The 18,745-nt window shown below is 39.1% G+C and overlaps 1 protein-coding gene and 1 long non-coding RNA gene across 4 annotated transcripts in view; one reads left to right on the forward strand and one right to left on the reverse strand.

Moving 5' to 3' along the window:
• MYO3B (myosin IIIB) overlaps nt 1-18,745 on the forward strand; it is a 423,015-nt gene that overhangs the window by 399,864 nt on the left and 4,406 nt on the right. The gene's annotated exons all lie outside the window — the stretch shown is intronic.
• Nucleotides 11,978-14,935, reverse strand: LOC106506278. Its single transcript, XR_002339481.1, has 2 exons — nt 14,614-14,935; nt 11,978-12,580 (listed from the first exon to the last, which is right to left on the reverse strand). It is a non-coding gene; the product is annotated as an uncharacterized LOC106506278 (long non-coding RNA).

The raw sequence follows: 18,745 nt of genomic DNA on the forward strand, positions 1-18,745 counted from the left end.
GCTGTCAGGTCTTCTCTCTTTAGTGGCAGATTGTGTTAAAACATACAGACTACAGATTAAATGGCAGATTGTGTTAAAACATACAGACTACAGATTAAATGTGTCACTCTGAACTCTGCCCCACACTTCGGGCCTCACAATGCCCATCGCCTCATTATTCAGCATGGATGTTCTGATCAGAAGCCACTATTGAACCATTCGGCAGTTTTCTGGGCTGGTCTCACCCCAGGTGCCAATGACTGGTCCATATTGTCAGGGATTGACCTGGAAATGTAGCTACCTGGCCCTACTCTCAAAAAGGAAGGACCCACTTTGAAAATAACATTACTGTTCATATTTGTATGTCCAAGAAGGGGGTCTCCACAAAGTCCTTTTTTAAAAAATCCAGCTTTGACAGCTTCTTTCCTTCCAGATGGTACACGGAGCCAAGACTGTCAGAGACCCTTAGTCTCCTGCTGCCTTTTAATGCTGGTCCTTGATTGCTAATGACCCCCAGCTGGACTGGCTCCTCAACCCATTTAACCCCTCCCTGCTGGGTCCCCATCTCATGCAGGGTGAGAGGCAGTGAGAGCTGAAAGTGGGAAGGTGCCAAGTCATCTCGGTGCTCCCGCCTTTTCAGAGCTAGTGGCGCGCTTCCCGGCGCCATCACGAATGTCCAAGATCACTGCAATGGAGAGCGCCTGCTAATGTGATTTTCACTGTATTGTCAGATAAATGCTACCAGGTTTTCTGATTGTTAATATTTCATTTCATTGTCACTGAAAGAGTGTTTCCTGTAGGGTTCAAGAGTTGAGGACTACTAATATGAATCCCTTGAAATGTGTTAGTTTTGGAAATTTAAAATGAAATTGCACCAGAACTGTCTTTTGGTCTGGTTGAACTTAGTGAACAGAGCAGCTCCTATGTGTCAATATACAAAGTCACTGCAAAGACGCCTGAGCAAAGGTGATCATTTCCTTGTCGAGGCCTAAATCAGTGTATAACACAGGAGATACCCGTTTCAGATATGCTGAATACTGTCAGCAAATTTGTACCCATTATATCACTTTGGTTAAGCTTGGCTTGTTTTTTGCAGCCTGCTGGAATGTGCTTATAGCTATACTGATCCAGTGACTCAGAGAAGGGGGATTTAAAAGGCAAGAAAGTTAATGATATTAATTTGTTGAGAGATCTTGAGTCTAGCGGAGAAGCTCAAACTCAAGTCTCTTATGACCTCCTCATGACAAAATAACCTTCTAGGAATTCCCATCGTGGTGCAGCAGAAACAAATCCGACTAGGAACCAGGAGGTTGTGGGTTTGATCCCTGGCCTTGCTCAGTGGGTTAAGGATCCGGCATTGCCGTGAGCTGTGGTGTAGGTTGCAGGCACAGCTCAGATCCCGAGTTGCTGTGGCTGTGGCGTAGGCCGGCGGCTATAACTCACTGATTTGACCCCTAGCCTGGGAACCTCCATATGCCGTGGGCGCGGCCCTAAAAAGACAAAAGACAAAAAAAAAAAAAAAAAAACCTTCTATGAGAATAAAGGGAAGTGGAGGGCATGAGAAGTAATTATTCTGTGTATGGTTCCATAATGAGATTTTCATTAACTTCATATCAAATCATAAGAAAACAAGGCAAAGAAATTAGGTAATTCTGTATGACCCTAAGGAACTGAAGTCTGGACTCCCGGTGTGAGCAGAGAACTGAGAGCCTTGTATCTCACTATTTTTATAAATCTTTAAATATTTACTGAATAGTTGGATCAGACTTAATTTACTATGTACTAAGGAATGTTTTCCAAAATGAAGCACAAGATAGGAAAGTAACCCAAATGTAATTATTTTCTATTTAACTTTGTTTCACCCAGATTCTTCCTATTTTATTGTTTGTTTTTTCAGAGATTAAAACTGAAGGAACTAGAGTGATCTACTTTTTCACCACTAGTACTGCATTCATTCCACTTTTGCATCTCATTAGTGTAATGCAAAGTCCTACCTGTGATTTCATTTCATCTATTTATTCACATTTGGTACTGTTTCCCACATCTATGCACATCCACACACTGGCACGCACGCGCACACACACACACACACACACACACACACACACACACACACCTGCTAGTCATTTGTGTACAGCCTCCCCTAAACCAACTGGTTCATACTAATGACTGCTCTCCCTACATGTAAAAATATTTTAGAATTTATGAACCTGGGTGAGTGTTTGTACAGCTGTATGATATTAACCTGTACATTGTTGATTTTGCTCACAGCTGGGAAAGGGCTAAGTAAGTGAGCTTAAAATGTGGTCTTTTAGTCCATTAGTAACCAAATGACCCAGAACGGGGTTCAGATGAGGCCCCCTTGTGCCACATTGCTTTAAATGAGTGAATTGTGTTGGAAAAAATTCTGGTGTGGTTATGGAGAATTTTCCTTCTGAAGCCTGAATTCATTTTGGTCAGTCCTCTTTAAATTCCCACAAGCCAGTAGGGTCAACAGCATGTATATCCATTTTGCAGATGAGGCACTATGGGGCCACGTGGCAAGAACTCTGTAGTCACAGCATCTTCAAGTGGGAGGGGACCTTAGCCTCTCAGCTCATGGTTGTCACCCTTTACCTGCTTTCACACTTGTTTCATGCAGCAAACCCCCATGCAGCTTTCACACTTGTTTCACACCTTGGGAAGAAGCATGACTCCAAGGAGAACAGCTTCGAATCTCCAGGCAAGAACATGTGTAATGTCCCCCACCACCACCCTCTGTGAAAAATCACTGTATCCATCCAACCCCCTTGTTTTACAGATAAAACATGGCAGCCCAAAGGTGTAAGCAATTCACCCAAAGTTCCCAAACTTGAACTATACCAGGCCTTCTGACCCCAACTCTAGTGCTGGTGTCACTGCAGCTGACTGGCTATTTGCACACCAACAGCAGGAACCAGAACCAGGTTCCCAGTTTAGAGAGCAGCCAGAGCTGGAAATGAACACCCCAGGATCCCCTGCCACAAGGAATCAAAAACCTAGTCACAATTAGTTTAGTAAAACCAGCACTATCTGGTGTCCCATATCCGCAAGCATTCGAAATGTCATTCCAATCTTCAAAGACATTCTTTCGTTCCATTTTTATCGGCTTTTACCCAGTACATTGTTTCCCAGCTCCCGAGTAGTTCACTAGGTGATTTGCATCTCATTAGGAGCTCCAGAAATGACATCTCCCAGCCTGCTGCCTGGCATTGTGGGTCTGCTAAGCATCAGATTCAGGTCTTAGATTTTTTTACATGGTGACATTTTTTGAAAAAGCTGAATTATTGCTATTTTCCCACTGGGCAAAGTTTAGATGGCCATTCTGGCCTCAATTTCTGGCTCCCTGCAGGACCAAAGTTAGAGACCAGTCGTGGTCAGGAGGGTACAGATGAAATCAGTCATCCCCACAGAAAGACACCTGGTTGGAAAGGAATATCATGAGACTTCAAAATAAGCAGTTAGGATTACAGGATCAAGATGGTGGAGGAGTAAGATGTCACACTCACCTTCTCCCACAAAATAAACAGTTAAAAAAACTCCTGTAAGGAGTTCCCATCATGGCACAGCAGAAACAAATCCAACTAGGAGCCATGAAGTTGCGGGTTAGATACCTGGCCTCGCTCAGTGGGTTAAGGATCTGGTGTTGCTGTGAGCTGTGGTGTAGGTTGCAGGCACAGCTCGGATTCCGCTTTGCTGTGGCTGTGGGCGGCAGCTACAGCTCCAATTAGACCCCTAGCCTGGGAAGTTTCATATGCATCAGGTGCAGCTCTCAAAAAAAAAAAAAAAAAAAAAAAAACTCCTAAAAGCAGAGACATGGGAATGGGACATGATGCAAAAATTCTGAGTACTATGCAGAGTAAAACCAAAAAGAAAAAAAACCAACAGCAACCCCATTAGGATCTGTGTAGCTGGTTAAAAGCTTATGCCTTTTAAATGTTTTTGACAGATGCAAACCCCTTGACACAGCCTCTTTGCCCTACATTTGTTTTTGTTTTAAAAGGAATCTTACTAGGTCAGACTGGCTTTTCAGCTTTGTCATGCATTCATACCAAAACCTCCAGAAGAGCCCTGAGCAGCATCATGCCTCAGGAAACCAGACATAATGTTTCCATGATCAGCAAAATTATTCCCTTGAAATAATAGAAATTATTTTCCCAGTGTCCAGGGAAATGAATGTCTATCTTGGGCTCAGGCCATTCAGTGTAGCTCCCAGTGCAAAGAAAATGCTTGACAATGCCAGGAGCCCCACTGGAGATGCTTCCCTCCCAGAATCCCTCTGCCCTCTCGGAATTTCTTGGACCCTCTGCCAACTTTTCAAGATGGTAGCTAGCTAATCTGCAAAGTCAACCTAAGCTTTTAGGAATGGGTAAAATCCTTTTTTTTTTTTTTTTTTTTTTTTTTGGTCCCAACTCTGGCTGCAAGTTAAAATCATCTAAAAGGGGGAGGGGCATTTTTTAAATAATGTCAATGCTGGAGACCTAACCCTAGCACGCTGAACCAGAATCTCCAGTAGTAAGGCTGAGGCCACTGTATTTTTTAAAAGGCCTTTGAGTCATTCCACAGTTCAACCAGGGTGAAAACCCACTCTCACATAGCAAGAATTATGACAACCCCTACTCTGCCTCAGGCATCAGGCTTTGTCTTTTCATCCATTATCTGCCATCCTCAATACACCTTATTTGGGTGATTATCATCAGCAACTTCAGACCTCTAACATGTGCTAGAGGTGGAATTAATACTCAGGTTTTTCTGACTCCCCTGCTTTTTGCTTTGGTTTGGTTTGGTTTGGATTTTTTTGATTTTGTTTGGTTTTTGGTTTTGGTTTGGTTTTTGTTTTTTTCATCTACAACATTTATGTTTCTCAAAGTGTGGGACATGGACCTCTGGTGGTCTACAAGTTGATTTCAGATGGTATGTGGCTGTGACCTTAAATAAACTTAAATAAAACTGAATAGTTTTACTCCTTTTACAATTCTGTTTAATTTTTTTTTGAGCCTGTATTATTTCTTGATTGGATTTTTAGTTTAAAAATTAAAATGCGCCTATTCAGATAGTTCATAGTACAGAGGTATATACAAAATCAATGTCTTCCACTTGCCAGTCTTTCTTTTTTTTTTTTTTCTTTTTGTCTTTATAGGGCTGCACCCCCAGCACATGAAAGTTCCCAGGCTAGGGGTCTAATCGGAACTGTAGCCCCCAGCCGACACTACAGCCACAACACTGGATCCAAGCTGCATCTGCGACCTACACCACAGCTCACGGCAACCCTGGATCCTTAACCCCTGAGCAAGGCCAGGGATTGAACCCATGTCCTCATGGATGCTGGTTGGGTTCACTCACCACTGAGCTACAGTGGGAATTCCCCATTTGCCAGTCTTCATTCTTCTTTTTTTTTTTTTATATTACTCAATGAATTTATTACATTTATAGTTGTACAATGATCATCACAACCCAATTTTATAGCATTTCCATCCCAAACCCTCAGTACATTCCCCCTACCTCCAACCTGTCTCATTTGGAAACCATAAGTTTTTTTAAGTCTGTCAGTATCTGTTCTGCAAAGAAATTCATTGTGTCATTTTTTTCAGATTCCACATGTCAGTGATAACATTTGATGTTGGTATATCATTGTCTGACTGACTTCACTTAGCATGATCATTTCTAGGTCCATCCATGTTGCTACAAATGCTATTACTTCGTTCCTTTTAATGGCTGAGTAATATTCCATTTTGTATATGTACCACTTCTTGATCCACTCCTCTGTCTATGGACATTTAGGTTGTTTCCATGTTTTGGCTACTGTATATAGTGCTGCAATGAACGTGGGAGTGCATGTGTCTTTTCAAGTCATAGTTTTCTCTGGATAGATGCCCAGGAGTGGGATTACTGGATCAAATGGGAATTCTATTTTTAGTTTTCTGAGGAATCTCCATACTGTTTTCCACAGTGGTTGCACTAGTTTACAATCCCACCAACAGTGTACTAGGGTTCCTTTTTCTCCACACCCTCTCCAGCACTTAATTGTTTGTAGACTTTTTGATGATGGCCATTCTGGCTGGTGTCAGGTGGTACCTCAGAGTGGTTTTGATTTGCATTTCTCTAATAATGAGGAGTGATGTTGAATAACTTTTCATGTGTTTCTTGGCCATCTGTATGTCTTCTTTGGAGAACTGTCTGTTTAGATCCTCTGCCCATTTTTTGATGGGGTTGTTTGTTTTTTTGGTATGGAGCTGCAGAAGGTGTTTATAAATTTTGGAGATTAATCCCTTGTCAGTTGATTCACTAGCAAAGATTTTCTCCCATTCTGTGGGTTGTCTTTTCATTTTGTTTAGGTTTTCCTTTGCTGCGCAGAAACTTTGAAGTTTAATTAGGTCCCATTTGTTTATTTTTGTTTTTATTGTCATTACTCTAAGAGGTGGATCTGAGAAGACGTTGCTGTCATTTACATCCAAGAGTGTTTGGCCTATGTTTTCCTCTAAGAGTTTTAGAGTGTCCGGTCTTATATCTAGATCTTTAATCCATTTTGAGTTTATTTTTGTGTATGGTGTTAGGGAGTGTTCTAATTTCATTCTTTTCCATGTGGTTGTCCAGTTTTCCCAGCAGCACTTATTGAAGGGACTGTCTTTTTTCCATTGTATATTCTTGCCTCCTTTGTCATAGATTAGTTGACTCTGGGTGCGTAGGTTTAATACTGGGCTTTCTATCCTGTTCCACTGATCTATATTTCTGTCTTTGTGCCAACACCATACAGTTTTGATGATTGTTGCTTTGTAGTATAGTCTGAAGTCAGGGAGACTGATTCCTCCAGCTCCATTTTCCTTTCTCAGGATATCTTTGGCTATTCTGGGTCTTTTGTGCTTCCAAACAAATTTTAAAATATTTTGTTTGAATTCTGTGAAAAATGTCCTTGGTAATTTAATAGGGATTGCATTGAATCTGTAGATTGCCTTGGGTAGTATAGTCCTTTTGATAATATTGACTCTTCCAATCCAATAGCATGGTATGTCTTTCGATCTCTTTGTGTCGTCTTTGATTTCTTTCATCAGTGACTTATAGTTTTCAGAGTACAGGTGTCTTGTCTCTTTAGATAGGTTTACTCCTAGATATTTTATTCTTTTGGATGCGATGGTAAACAGGATTGCTTCCCTAGTTTCTCTTTCTGCTCTTTCACTGTTAGTATATAGAAATGCCATCGATTTCTGTGTATTAATTTTGTATCCTGCAACTTTGCCAAATTCATGGATGAGTTCTAACAGTTTTCTGGTAGAGTCTTTAGGATTCTCTAGGTATAGTATTGTGTCATCTGCAGATAGTGATAGTTTTACTTCCTTTCCAATTTGTATTCTTTTTATTTCTTTTTCTTCTCTGATTGGTGTGGCTAGGACTTCCAAAACTATGTTGAATAGTAGTTGGGAGAGTGGACATCCTTGTCTTGTTCCTGATCTCAGCAGGAATTCTTTCAGCTTTTCACCATTGAGAATGATGTTAGCATTTATTATGTTGAGGTAGGTTCCCTCTATGCCCACTTTCTGAAGGGTTTTTATCAGAAATAGGTGTTGGATTTTGTCAAAGGCTTTTTCTGTGTCTATTGAGAGGATCATATTGTTTTTATTCTTCAGGTTGTTAATGTGGTGTAACACAGAGATGGATTTGCAGATATTGAAGAACCCTTGCATCCCTGGCATATATCTCACTTGATCATGACGTACAATCCTTTTAATGTTTTTTGGATGTGGTTTGCTAGTATTTTGTTGAGGATTTTTGCATCTATGTTCATCAATGAAATTCGCCTGTAGTTTTCTTTTTTTGTGGTATCTTTTTGTCTGGTTTTGGTATCAGGGTGATGGTGGCCTCATAGAATGAGATTGGGAATGTCCCTTCCTCTGCAATTTTCTGGAATAGTTTCAGAAGGATAGGTATTAGCTCTTCTCTAAATGTTTGACAGAATTTGCCTGTGAAGCCATCTGGTCCTGGAATTTTGTTTGTTGAAAGTTTTTTAATCACAGTTTCAATTTCAGTTCTTGTGATTGGTCTGTTCATCTTTTATATTTCATCTTGGTTTTGTCTTGGAAGATTATACTTTTCTAAGAATTTGTCCATTTCTTCTAGGTTTTCCATTTTATTGGCATATAGTTGCGTATAGTAGTCTCTTATGATCTTTCGTATTTCTGTGACATCCGTTGTAACTTCTCCTTTTTCATTTCTAATTTTATGGATTTGAGTCCTCTCTCTTTTCTGCTTGATAAGTCTGGCTAAGGGTTTATCAATTTTGTTGATCTTTTCAAAGAACCAGCTTTTCCTTTCATTGATCTTTTCTATGGTTTTCTTTGTTTCTATTTCATTGATTTCTGCTCTGATATTTATGATTTCTTTCCTTCTACTAACTTTAGGTCTTGTCTGTTCTCTCTCAAGCTGCTTTAGATGTAAAGTTAGCTTGTTTATTTGAGCTTTTTCTTGTTTCCTGAGGTGGGCTTGTATTGCTATAAACTTTCCTCTTAGAACGGCTTTTGCTGCATCCCATAGGTTTTGGAGTGTCGTATCTTTGTTGTCATTTGCTTCCAGGTATTTTTAAATTTCCTCTCAGTGATCCATTGGTTGTTTAGTAAGATGTTGTTTAGTCTCCACTTGTTTGTGTTTTTTGCAGTTTTGTTGTTGTTGTTGTTGATTTCCAGTCATATAGCATTGTAGCAAGAAAAGATGCTTGATATGATTTCAATTTTCTTAAAGTTACCAAGGCTTGACTTGTAGCCCAGGATGTGATCAATCTTAGAGGATGTTCCATGTGCACTTGAGAAGAAGGTGTATTCGGTTGCTTTTGGATGGAATGTCCTATAAATATCTACTAAGTCCATTTGGTCTAATGCTTCATTCAGGGCCTGTATTTCCTTATTGGTTTTCTGTCTGGATCATCTGTCCATTTCTGTAAGTAGAGTATTAAAGTTCCCCCCACTATTATTGTGTTATCGATTTGTCCTTTTAAGGTTGTTAGCAGTTGCCTTATATATTGTGGTGAACCTAGGTTGGGTGCATAGATATTTAAAATTGTTATATCTTCTTCTTGGATTGATCCTTTGATCATTATGTAGTGTCTTTCCTTGTCTCTTAAAATATTCTTCATCTTAAAGTCTATTTTGTCTGATATGAGCATTGCTACTCCAGTTTTCTTTTGATTCCCGTTCACATGGAGTATTTTCTTCCATCTTCTCACTTTCAATTTGTATGTGTGCCTAGAAGTGAAGTGGGTCTCTTAAAGACAGCATCTATATGGGTCTTGTTTTTGTATCCATTCAGCCAGTCTAGGTCTTTTGGTTGGGGCATTTCATCCATTAACATTTACGGTAATTATTGATATGTATGTTCTTATTGCCATTTTATTAGTTGCTTTGGATTTGTTCTTGTTGCCCTTTTTCTTCCCTTTTCTCTTGTTCTCTCCTCTTCTGGTTTGATGACTATCTTTAGTGTTGTATTTGAGTTGATTTTTCTTATTTGTTTGTATATCAATTGTAGATTTTTGGTTTGCAGTTACTCTGAAGTTTTGATATGAGAGTCTCTATATATATACAAGATTGTTTTAAGTTGTTGGTCTCTTAATTGCAAGTGCATCGCCAGTGTCCTGCATTTGTACCCTCCTCTTCTCACGATTTCTGATTTTGGTGGCATAATTGTGCATGGATGATTTCATATTGTTACTGCATATATACTTTTACTGGTGAACCTTGTCATTTGTAGTATTTTCATTTCTGGTTGTGGCCTTTTCTTTTCTGCCTAGAGAAATTCCTTTAGTATTTGTTGTAAAGCTGGTTCAGTGTTGCTGAATTCTCTTTGCTCTTGCTTATCTGTGAAGCTTTTGGTTTCTCCTTCAAATCTGAATGAGAGCCTTGCTGGGTAAAGTAATCTTAGTTGGAGGTTTTTTCCTTTCATCACGTTAAGTATATCATGCCACTCCCTTCTGGCCTGCAGAGTTTCTGCTGAAAAATCTGCCAATAACCTTATTGGGGTTCCCTTGTATGTTACTTGTTTCTTTTCCCCAGCTGCTTTCAGTATTTTCTCTTTGTCTTTAAATTTGGTCAGTTTGATTAATACGTGTCTCAAGGTAGTCTTCCTTGGGTTTATTTATAAGGTACTCGTTGCACTTCCTGGATTTGAGTGAGTGGTTCCTTTCCTATGTTAGGAAAGCTTCAGCTATTATTTCTTCGAATATTTTTTCTGTCCTTTTCTCTCCCTCTTCTCTTTCTGCCACCCCTATAATATAGATGTTGGTGTATTTAATGTTGTCCCAGAGTTCTCTGAGACTCTCTTCATTTGTTTTTTATCTTTTTTCTCTTTTCTGTTCCACATCCATAATTTCCACTAATCTGTGCTCCACATTGCTTATTCATTCTTCTGCCTCCTGTGTTCTGCTGTTAGCTGCTTCTAGTGAATTTTTTATTTCAGTTATTGTATTTTGCATCTCTTCTTATTTAAGTTTTATATCTTGTATCTCTTTGCTCAGTATTTCCTGTAAGTTATCCATCTTTGCCTCCAGTTTATTTCCAATGTCTTGCATCATCTTCAGCATCAACAGTCTATAGTCTTTTTCCTGGAGGCTGAGAATCTCATTGCTTAGCTGTTTTTATGGGTTTTTTTCTTTCTCCCTTATCTGAGATATAGTTCTCTGTCTTTTCATTTTTATAGGTTTTTGGTGTGGTGACCTTTTTACAGATAATAGAGTTTAGCTTCTCTTACTTCTGGTGTCTGCCCTCTTTTTGGCTGAAGTTGGTATGGGGGCTTGCTGTAGGCTTCCTGATGGGAGGGACTGATGCATGCCCACTGGTAGATGGGGCTGATTCCTATCCCTCTGGTGGGTGGGGCTTTGTCTCTGGGTGAGATTAGAGGTGGCTGTGTGCCGGGGGGTCTCTTTAGGCAGCCTGTTTACTGATGGGTGGTGCCATGATCCCACCTGGATTGTTGTTTGGCCTGGGGCTTCTCAGCGCTGATGGGTGGGGCCAGATTTTCCCAAAATGGCCACCTCCAGAGAAATGCATGCTGATGAATATTCCCAAGAGCTTTGCCTCCAATGCTCCTACCCCACAACAAGCCATATTCACCCCCTGTTTTCCCAGGAGATCCACCAAGAACTGCAGTTGGGTCCAACCGAGATTCCTGTGGAGCCTTTGCTTTGCCCTGGGACCCAGTGCATGTGAAAGACTGTGTGCACCTTTTAAGAATGAGGTCTCTATTTCCTCCAGCCCTGTGGAGCTCCTGCACACAAGCCCCACTGGCCTTCAATGCCAGATTCTCTGGGGGCTCTTTTTCCTAATGCCAGATCCCCAGTCATGGGACTTGACGTGGGGCTCAGAACTCTCCCTCCTATAGGTGAGTCTCTGTGATACAGTTACTTCCAGTCTGTGGGGCTTCCCACCTGGGAGGTATAGGGTTGCTTATATCACATAATCACCCCTCCTACCTCTTGATGTAGCCTCCTCTTTGTCTTCTGAAGTAGGATATCATTTTGAAAGTTTCCAGTCCATTTGGTTGAATTTTGCTCAGTCTTTAGTTGTGAATTTTGTTGTTTTTAGGAGAGAAGTTGAGCTCCAGTCCTTCTATTCCACCATCTTAATCCCGTCCTACAATTCTGTTTAAATTGTTCAAATTAGGAGGTCCTGTCATGGCACAGCAGAAATGAATCCGACTAGGAACCATGAGGTTGCTGGTTGAATCCCTGGCCTCTCTCAGTGGGTTAAGGATGTGGTGTTGCTGTGACCTGCAGCTACAGCTCCAATTAGATCCCTAGTCTGGGAACCTCCATATGCTGCAGATGCTGCCCTCAAAAAGACAAAAAACAAACAAACAAAACAATTCTTCAAATTAAGGAGAAAATCATATTGGTGTTATTATGTCTTACTATTCCTCTTACATTTACTCACATGTCCTTTTTTTATAAGCCTTTAAGAAGCCCAGAATGTTCTGTGAGAAACAGACTCTAGCTCAGGTGTGATAATATTGTTTTGTTCTCATTCTATTTATGGTTTACTTATATTTATAGTAAATGACACTTATTTTCCATTTGCAGTAGTGAATAAAGTTTCATTTTTAAAGGAAAGCATTTAAGCAGAAAAAAAGCAATTACTTGATTTTTAAAATATTAAATAAACAATAGCACAGGTGTCTTGAATATAATGAAAAATATTTAAGTGGCAGATGTATGACAATTTTGAGAAATACTCTCCTACAACATGGTAATTTTTTATGTAGGTATCTCCACACCTACTAGCCAGTGGGACCTCTCATCCTTTCACACCAGACAGGCCACTAGCTCCATCCTTTTTAGGTCTAGCCAAGACCTTTGAACATTGCTGTGCTTCCAGCTCAAGAGGAATCCTGAAAGACAAATGGCCAATAACATGGGGAAGGGGGGAAGGGCAGGCATTCATGCTCTCAAGTAATTAAGGAAATGCAAATCAAAACAAATGGTCTGCCACTTTTTTACCTATTGAGTTGTCAGGATTTTTTCTAAAGATGCTGACCCATGCTGGGGAGGGCTTTCAGAAACAGGTAATCTCAGGTACAGGTGGGAGAAGTATATTTTGCTGCACACTTCCTAGAAGGAAATTGGAAATAAAAATCATTGCATTTAAAATACATATAGTCCTTGGCCAATAACTCCACTTCTAAGGATTTATCCTAAGAAAATCATGTGATTTATCAAAGATCAGACTATGAGTATGTTCCTCCCAGCATTGCTTACTGTTCAAAAACATTGGAAACAACTTCCATGCCCAAAACAAGAAATAATGTATGTTAATCATGGTTCACTCATAAAATGAAATAGCATGCAACTGTTAAAAATGATGCCATTTAGACTAATCTGGAAGACAGATAAGAAACTTGTTCTAGCATTTGCTATGGTTAGGAGAATAGGAGGAGGGTAGGAGAAAAGATGGCTTCGCACTCCTTCACTTCTTTGAACATCATGTTCATTCATTGCTTTAAAAAAATGTAACTCAAAATATGCTATTTTTAAAGTGGGTTAATATCATAGAAAATATTTATGATTTTGTTGTTAAGTGTGGAGAAAAGCAGTAAAAAACTAGATGAATGAGTAAAAAAAATTTTTTTTTGGTTGAAAAAAAAAAGTGAATAGATATCCCTAGAAAAAATATTGAAAGGATATAAGAAAAAAAAAAAAAAAAAAACTTAATGAACCTTGTTTTTAAAAGGCCGATTTCATCTCCTCCTTGGTAGACTAAGCTTTCCCAGAGATGTCCCAGGATAGGAAATTCCTTGGCATTAATACACTAATTGACAGACACCAAGATTGAACCACAGAAATGGAACAGATCTTAACAAAAATGATGAATAATCACGATTCAGTCATTCATTTGTTGTTTACTGAGTATGTTGCCAAGCCCTGAGCTATAAAAGAGTTTCAGGCAAATTTATTATCACTTCCCTAACTAGTAAGGAGAAAATTCCACTTAGACAATTTATAACTCCACCATCTTCCACAGGCACTAATTTTACTGAGGGATGTTTTCTTTGTAGTAATTTTGCAATTTTGAAGAAGATTGTTTATGACATAACATGGCAACTGGGAAAATTTGTAGCTTTCCTTTCATCTTAGAAAGGAAGATCTGAATTACATGCACCCCAGGAGAAAATCTCTCTTTCTGGTTGTGTGTGTGTGTTTTACAAAAGCCTCCTGAATTCCTTAGTCCCTCCTGAAGTTAGATGTGGTGAGGTGAAAACTTAGAAAAACATCTCAGTTAAAGAATAAACATCACAATAGAGGCCATGGCCTAAGCCTTGGGGTTTGAAAGAAAAGAACTGGATGGAAACCCAGGCACTGAGGAGAGACCAGCAGAGGGGCCCAAGCTCCCCAAGTTTCCGACCCCTTAGATGTAAAAACAAGGAGCCAAACTGCAGGGATTTATCATACTCCATGTCACAACTTAAACTTGAAAATTTGAACTCCCTGGGCAAAATTTCTCCACTCCTGCTCCCTGTCAAGTTTCTGAGCACCCTGACGCAGCCCATGCCTCAGAGCATATCAGGAGCAAGTGGTTTACAAAACACTGGTTGTTGATCTGAAATTCAAATCTAGCTGAGCATCTTTTTTTTTTTTTTCTTTCCCTAAATCTGGCAACCCTAATCCCATAGACCTCATAGTTGCACAGTTTTCCATAGACTGCATTTCAGATTATTGCAGACTTCCTGCCAGTGTGGTTCTTACTGGGAAGGAAAGGTTTAAGATGATCTAGTACAGTAGTTCTCAAGAATGGCTGTATGGTAGAGCCATCTAAGGAGATTAAAATATATACACATCTATGTGTAGATCCTGATCTGATCTGGGCATTGGTATTTTTAGAAGATGAACATCTGCTATAGTATGAAGAAAATGACCTAAGTAGGGTGTATCTCATAATGCCATATAGGGTTTGCCATCTGTAAATCTAGAACGCTGAACACTGTTTGCTTCAAGGGGATGTTTTACTTGGCAAGAGACCCTGGGAATGCCTCATCCACAAAATGGCAATCAGATCAGTCATCATACTGTTCATAAAGTATCCACATCTGCTGAGGCCCTCAAGGAGGGTGCGAGTGGGTGCTCTCCCAGGATCCCTGCTCACTGACCTGCAGTCCATACTGTTCACCAGGCCAGAGAATAATTAGGCTGTATGTCACATCCCGCCATCCCTGTAGTTGTCCTTCCATTGCTGCAATCCCACTAGGAAATGTATCAGAACTGGCACATCTGCAGTGGGTGATGGAAAGTGAAACACTAAGTGTTAGGGGACAACATTAGGGAAGAGCATTTGTGGCCAAAATAGCAATAATTCAGCAAGTCAAATAGAATAGAGAAAGTCATTTCCTTCTTCTTCTCTGAGACTCTGGGAGAGAACAAAAAGCCTCATTTGTGCCTTAAAATTGTGTTTGAATTAGGGTAGCCAAGTTGGGGGGGGGACATACTTGCCTAGATTTGAATTTCAGCTAAACAATCACTTTTTAATGTAAGTATGTCCCGAATGTTGCACAAGATAGGCTAACACTCAAAAGGTATTGTTTACCTGAAATTCAAATTAAAGAAAACTGAAATATTAAATTTCCAAACCAGCTGTTTAAAGTTATGTAACAAAGCCATCACCTGAATTTAGCTATTTGTCTCTCACCAAGGGCATAGCTAACCATGTAGCCATACCATGTAATGATGTGGAATTAGGGAATAAGAAGTATGCGTTTCCTGGTACTCTTGAAACTTCCTCCGTCTTTCATCCATTTTTTGATGGATTTATCTCCAGTTCATTCTAGAGTTCTGTGACAAGTCAGAAGAGAAGGGTGTGTTCAAGGTCTCAAATGTGAAATCAAAAGGTGCTGGGGGATAAAAGGCATAGGAATTCTCAAAAAGGAGAGACCCATGTTAAATACAAACTGGTATTCATGACATGATATGCTTTTAAAAAGCACAATAGGTAGGTAGCACCTAGAGTGTTACAAACTGTAGAGTCTGGCCTGGCTTACAAACATTTATGTCAAGTAGATGTCAGCACTTTACAGAATTAGAATATCATTGTCTTCAAAGTAAATAACTCATAAGCTAATGTACGTCTTCACTCTTGAATTGCCCGGCTCATCTACATATACTAGTCAAATGACCTAGGTAATTGTGCGATAACCCTATTGTTTTGTATCTCTTATGAGCAAACTGGTTGACTCAAGAGTCAAAAGACAGGAGTTCAAGCTTTCACTCTACTACATATAGATTTAGACTTTCTTAACTATAGTTTCTTTATACATTGAAAAATAAAATTTTTTATCATACATGCCTTATTATTTTTTATCTTTAAATTTTTAAGGGGAAAAAATATGATAAACTTCTTAAGGGCATACATATTTGGATTTAATCAGTATACAATATACCACTTTGTATTTTGCTTCTTTTACTGAATTTTACATTTTTATTAGTATCCTACCCATATTTATCCACAGTGGTGCCTTCATGGTATAACATCATGTTTATATCTCAGAGTGAACTTCTTTCCACCTATTAAATATTTAGCATGTTTCTGGCTTTTTTCTATTACAGAAACTATTATCATATCCATCCTTATACAAATGGTCTTTTTTTCTCTTTTCCTTCACTTTGTTGGGACATGTTCCTTGGCACAAGTTGCTTAGCTTTTGTTATCTATTGTCAAGTCACTTCAGGAGAAATGGAGCCTAGAGACTCCTCTGTGTACCTGGGGTCACTCCCACACTGTCTTTTTTTTTTCTTTTTTTTTTTTTTTTTGTCTTTTTGTCTTTTCTAGGGCTGCACCCACGGCATATGGAGGTTCCCAGGCTAGGGGTCCAATTGGAGCTGTAGCCACCGGCCTACACCAGGGCCACAGCAACTTGGGATCCGAGCCACAACCTACGCCTCACTCACAACAATGCCAGATCCTTAACCCACTGAGCGAGGCCAGGGATCAAACCCGCAACCTCATGATTCCTAGTCAGATTTGTTAACCACTGAGCCATGACTGGAACTCCCCACACTGTCTTTTTGACCTTTCAACTTATCCTAGTTAATAGAAAGACAGTAGTAATTGTTTTAATTGTCAGTGTGGATGAATATTTTTCAATATCTTATTTCATAATTGTATTGCAATATATGAATATTTATCCATCTTTCTCTTGCCTTGTCCTTTCCACATTATGGATGGTAGACTTTTGTGTGTACATATATTTTTTATTTGTTTTTAACTTTATGTTGCACTTTCTTTCATCTTAAGATTTTGTTACTTTCCATCATAGAGTATTTTACTTTAATGTAATTGAACCCATCCTTGTCCCTAATATCTTCTTCCACAGTTAAGTTATATAGTCTATTTCATTTCCTTCTAAAGTTTTTATGGAAGTGTTTAAAATGTTTAACTATATAATTCATCTGGAATTTATTGTGGCCTGTAAGAATCAAAAGCAATATTGAGAAAAGTAAATATTTAGAATTTTAAAAAGCAAACAAACAAACAAAAAACTTAATTTGAGTCCAGCAGCAATGGCTATGACCTTAAGCAAGTCACTTAACCACTTAAGACTCAGTGGTCCCCTACTAGACTGAAAGGAAGGATCTTGCCCTATTTCTCGTGGTAGTCCCCACAACATCAAGCAAAGTACCTTACATACAGGATGTATTTAATAAAATCTGTATTTAAGTTACATTTTGTACATATTGCTATCCAGTTGTACCAACAGCAACCCAGTTGTTCCAACAGCATTAACTGAATAATGATTCATTTCTCAATTATTTTATTTGGTTGCTTGTGATTGATCATATATCAGTGATAACTCCAATTTTGTTATTGTTCCAATGCAAAGCACCTGAAAGTTTGGCACTTTTTGTAAAATACCATGAAATATGGAGACAATAAAGTAAAAATAATGAAAATTAAAATTTGATGCTAAATCAGATGCCAGCATAAACTAGATTCTAGTATGGCATAGATACCATTAGATAACCAACAGTTTGTTTTAATTTATGGGAAATGTTAAAATAGAGAAAATTCTATCCAATAACTGAATTCTTTCTAGGAATCAGGAAAAGAACACCCACCCATGAAACAGCAAGTTCCTCAAGAGTAAAAGTTGAGAACTATATCTTATATTAAGCATTCCCAGTTAAGAATATAAATAAAAGCTTCTGATCAATTGTAAACTTTACATAAAATCATAGCAAAGTGAGCTGAACTTCAGCTGAACTCAAAAACTGCTTAAGATCATCCTTTTAAGTGGCCAATGTTGGAATCCTATAGCAGTAGAATATCTAAGAGAGTAGATGCCAGATCTCCAGTGGATGCTCACACCAGCAACTTAAAGTCTAGACGCTTCTGTTCATTAATCTATGAATCAGGGGAGATAACATAAAAGAGCCTCACAACCTTGTTTTCTACCACATTCCAGAATATGGACTTCTCAAAACATATAGAGGTTGGTAGCTTGGAACTATCAGAATGTACCCATTCCAGATCTGGTTTCCTTATACTCTGAGGATGATGTCAGTACAAGAGGCTGAAGTCCTGTCCTCTGCACAGTCCTGAAGATATGCACCGAGGATGTCTCTTAAGGCTCCTGGAACCCTCTGCAGGCACCATCTGCTATGCTAATTAATATTTTTTCATAGGGAGTTCCCATTGTGGTTTAGCAGACATGAATCTGACTAGTATCCATAAGGATGAGGGTGTAATCCCTGGCCTCGGTCAGTGGGTTAAGGATCTGGCGTTGCCATGACCTGTGGTGTAGGTCGCAGACATGGCTTGGATCTGGCATTGCTGTGGCTGTGGCTCGGATTGACAGCTGTAGCTCTGATTAGACCCCTAGCCTGGGAACTTCCATATGATGCAGCTTCGGCCCTAAAAAGAAAAAAAAAATTCCTAGAGCTTGCTTTTACTCAGACCTTTGACTTTTTAGAAGAATTTTTTTATTTAGAAAGACAATGTGCTGTAGTTTTTTTTAAAATGCTAGAACAATAGGTAAGAAATCAAGGGTTGGGTTCCCACTCTTCCACTTGAACTGGGGTAACTCATTCAGCATTTATGGGCCTTGGTTTCCTTTTCTGAAAAAAAAATGGGTATTTGGATTGTTCTTAAAGTCCTATATGGTTCTAATAGTCTTGTTTAAACATTGATAGGTTCCAATTTTTTAAAGATACAAAACTTCATATGTAGGAAACTGATCATTTGTTATTCATAATGATCCTTGCTGGGTCATTCTTCACTTAGAAAAGTCC

This window comes from Sus scrofa, chromosome 15, assembly GCF_000003025.6.
Source record: "Sus scrofa isolate TJ Tabasco breed Duroc chromosome 15, Sscrofa11.1, whole genome shotgun sequence".
In the NCBI taxonomy this organism is placed as follows: Eukaryota; Metazoa; Chordata; class Mammalia; order Artiodactyla; family Suidae; genus Sus; species Sus scrofa.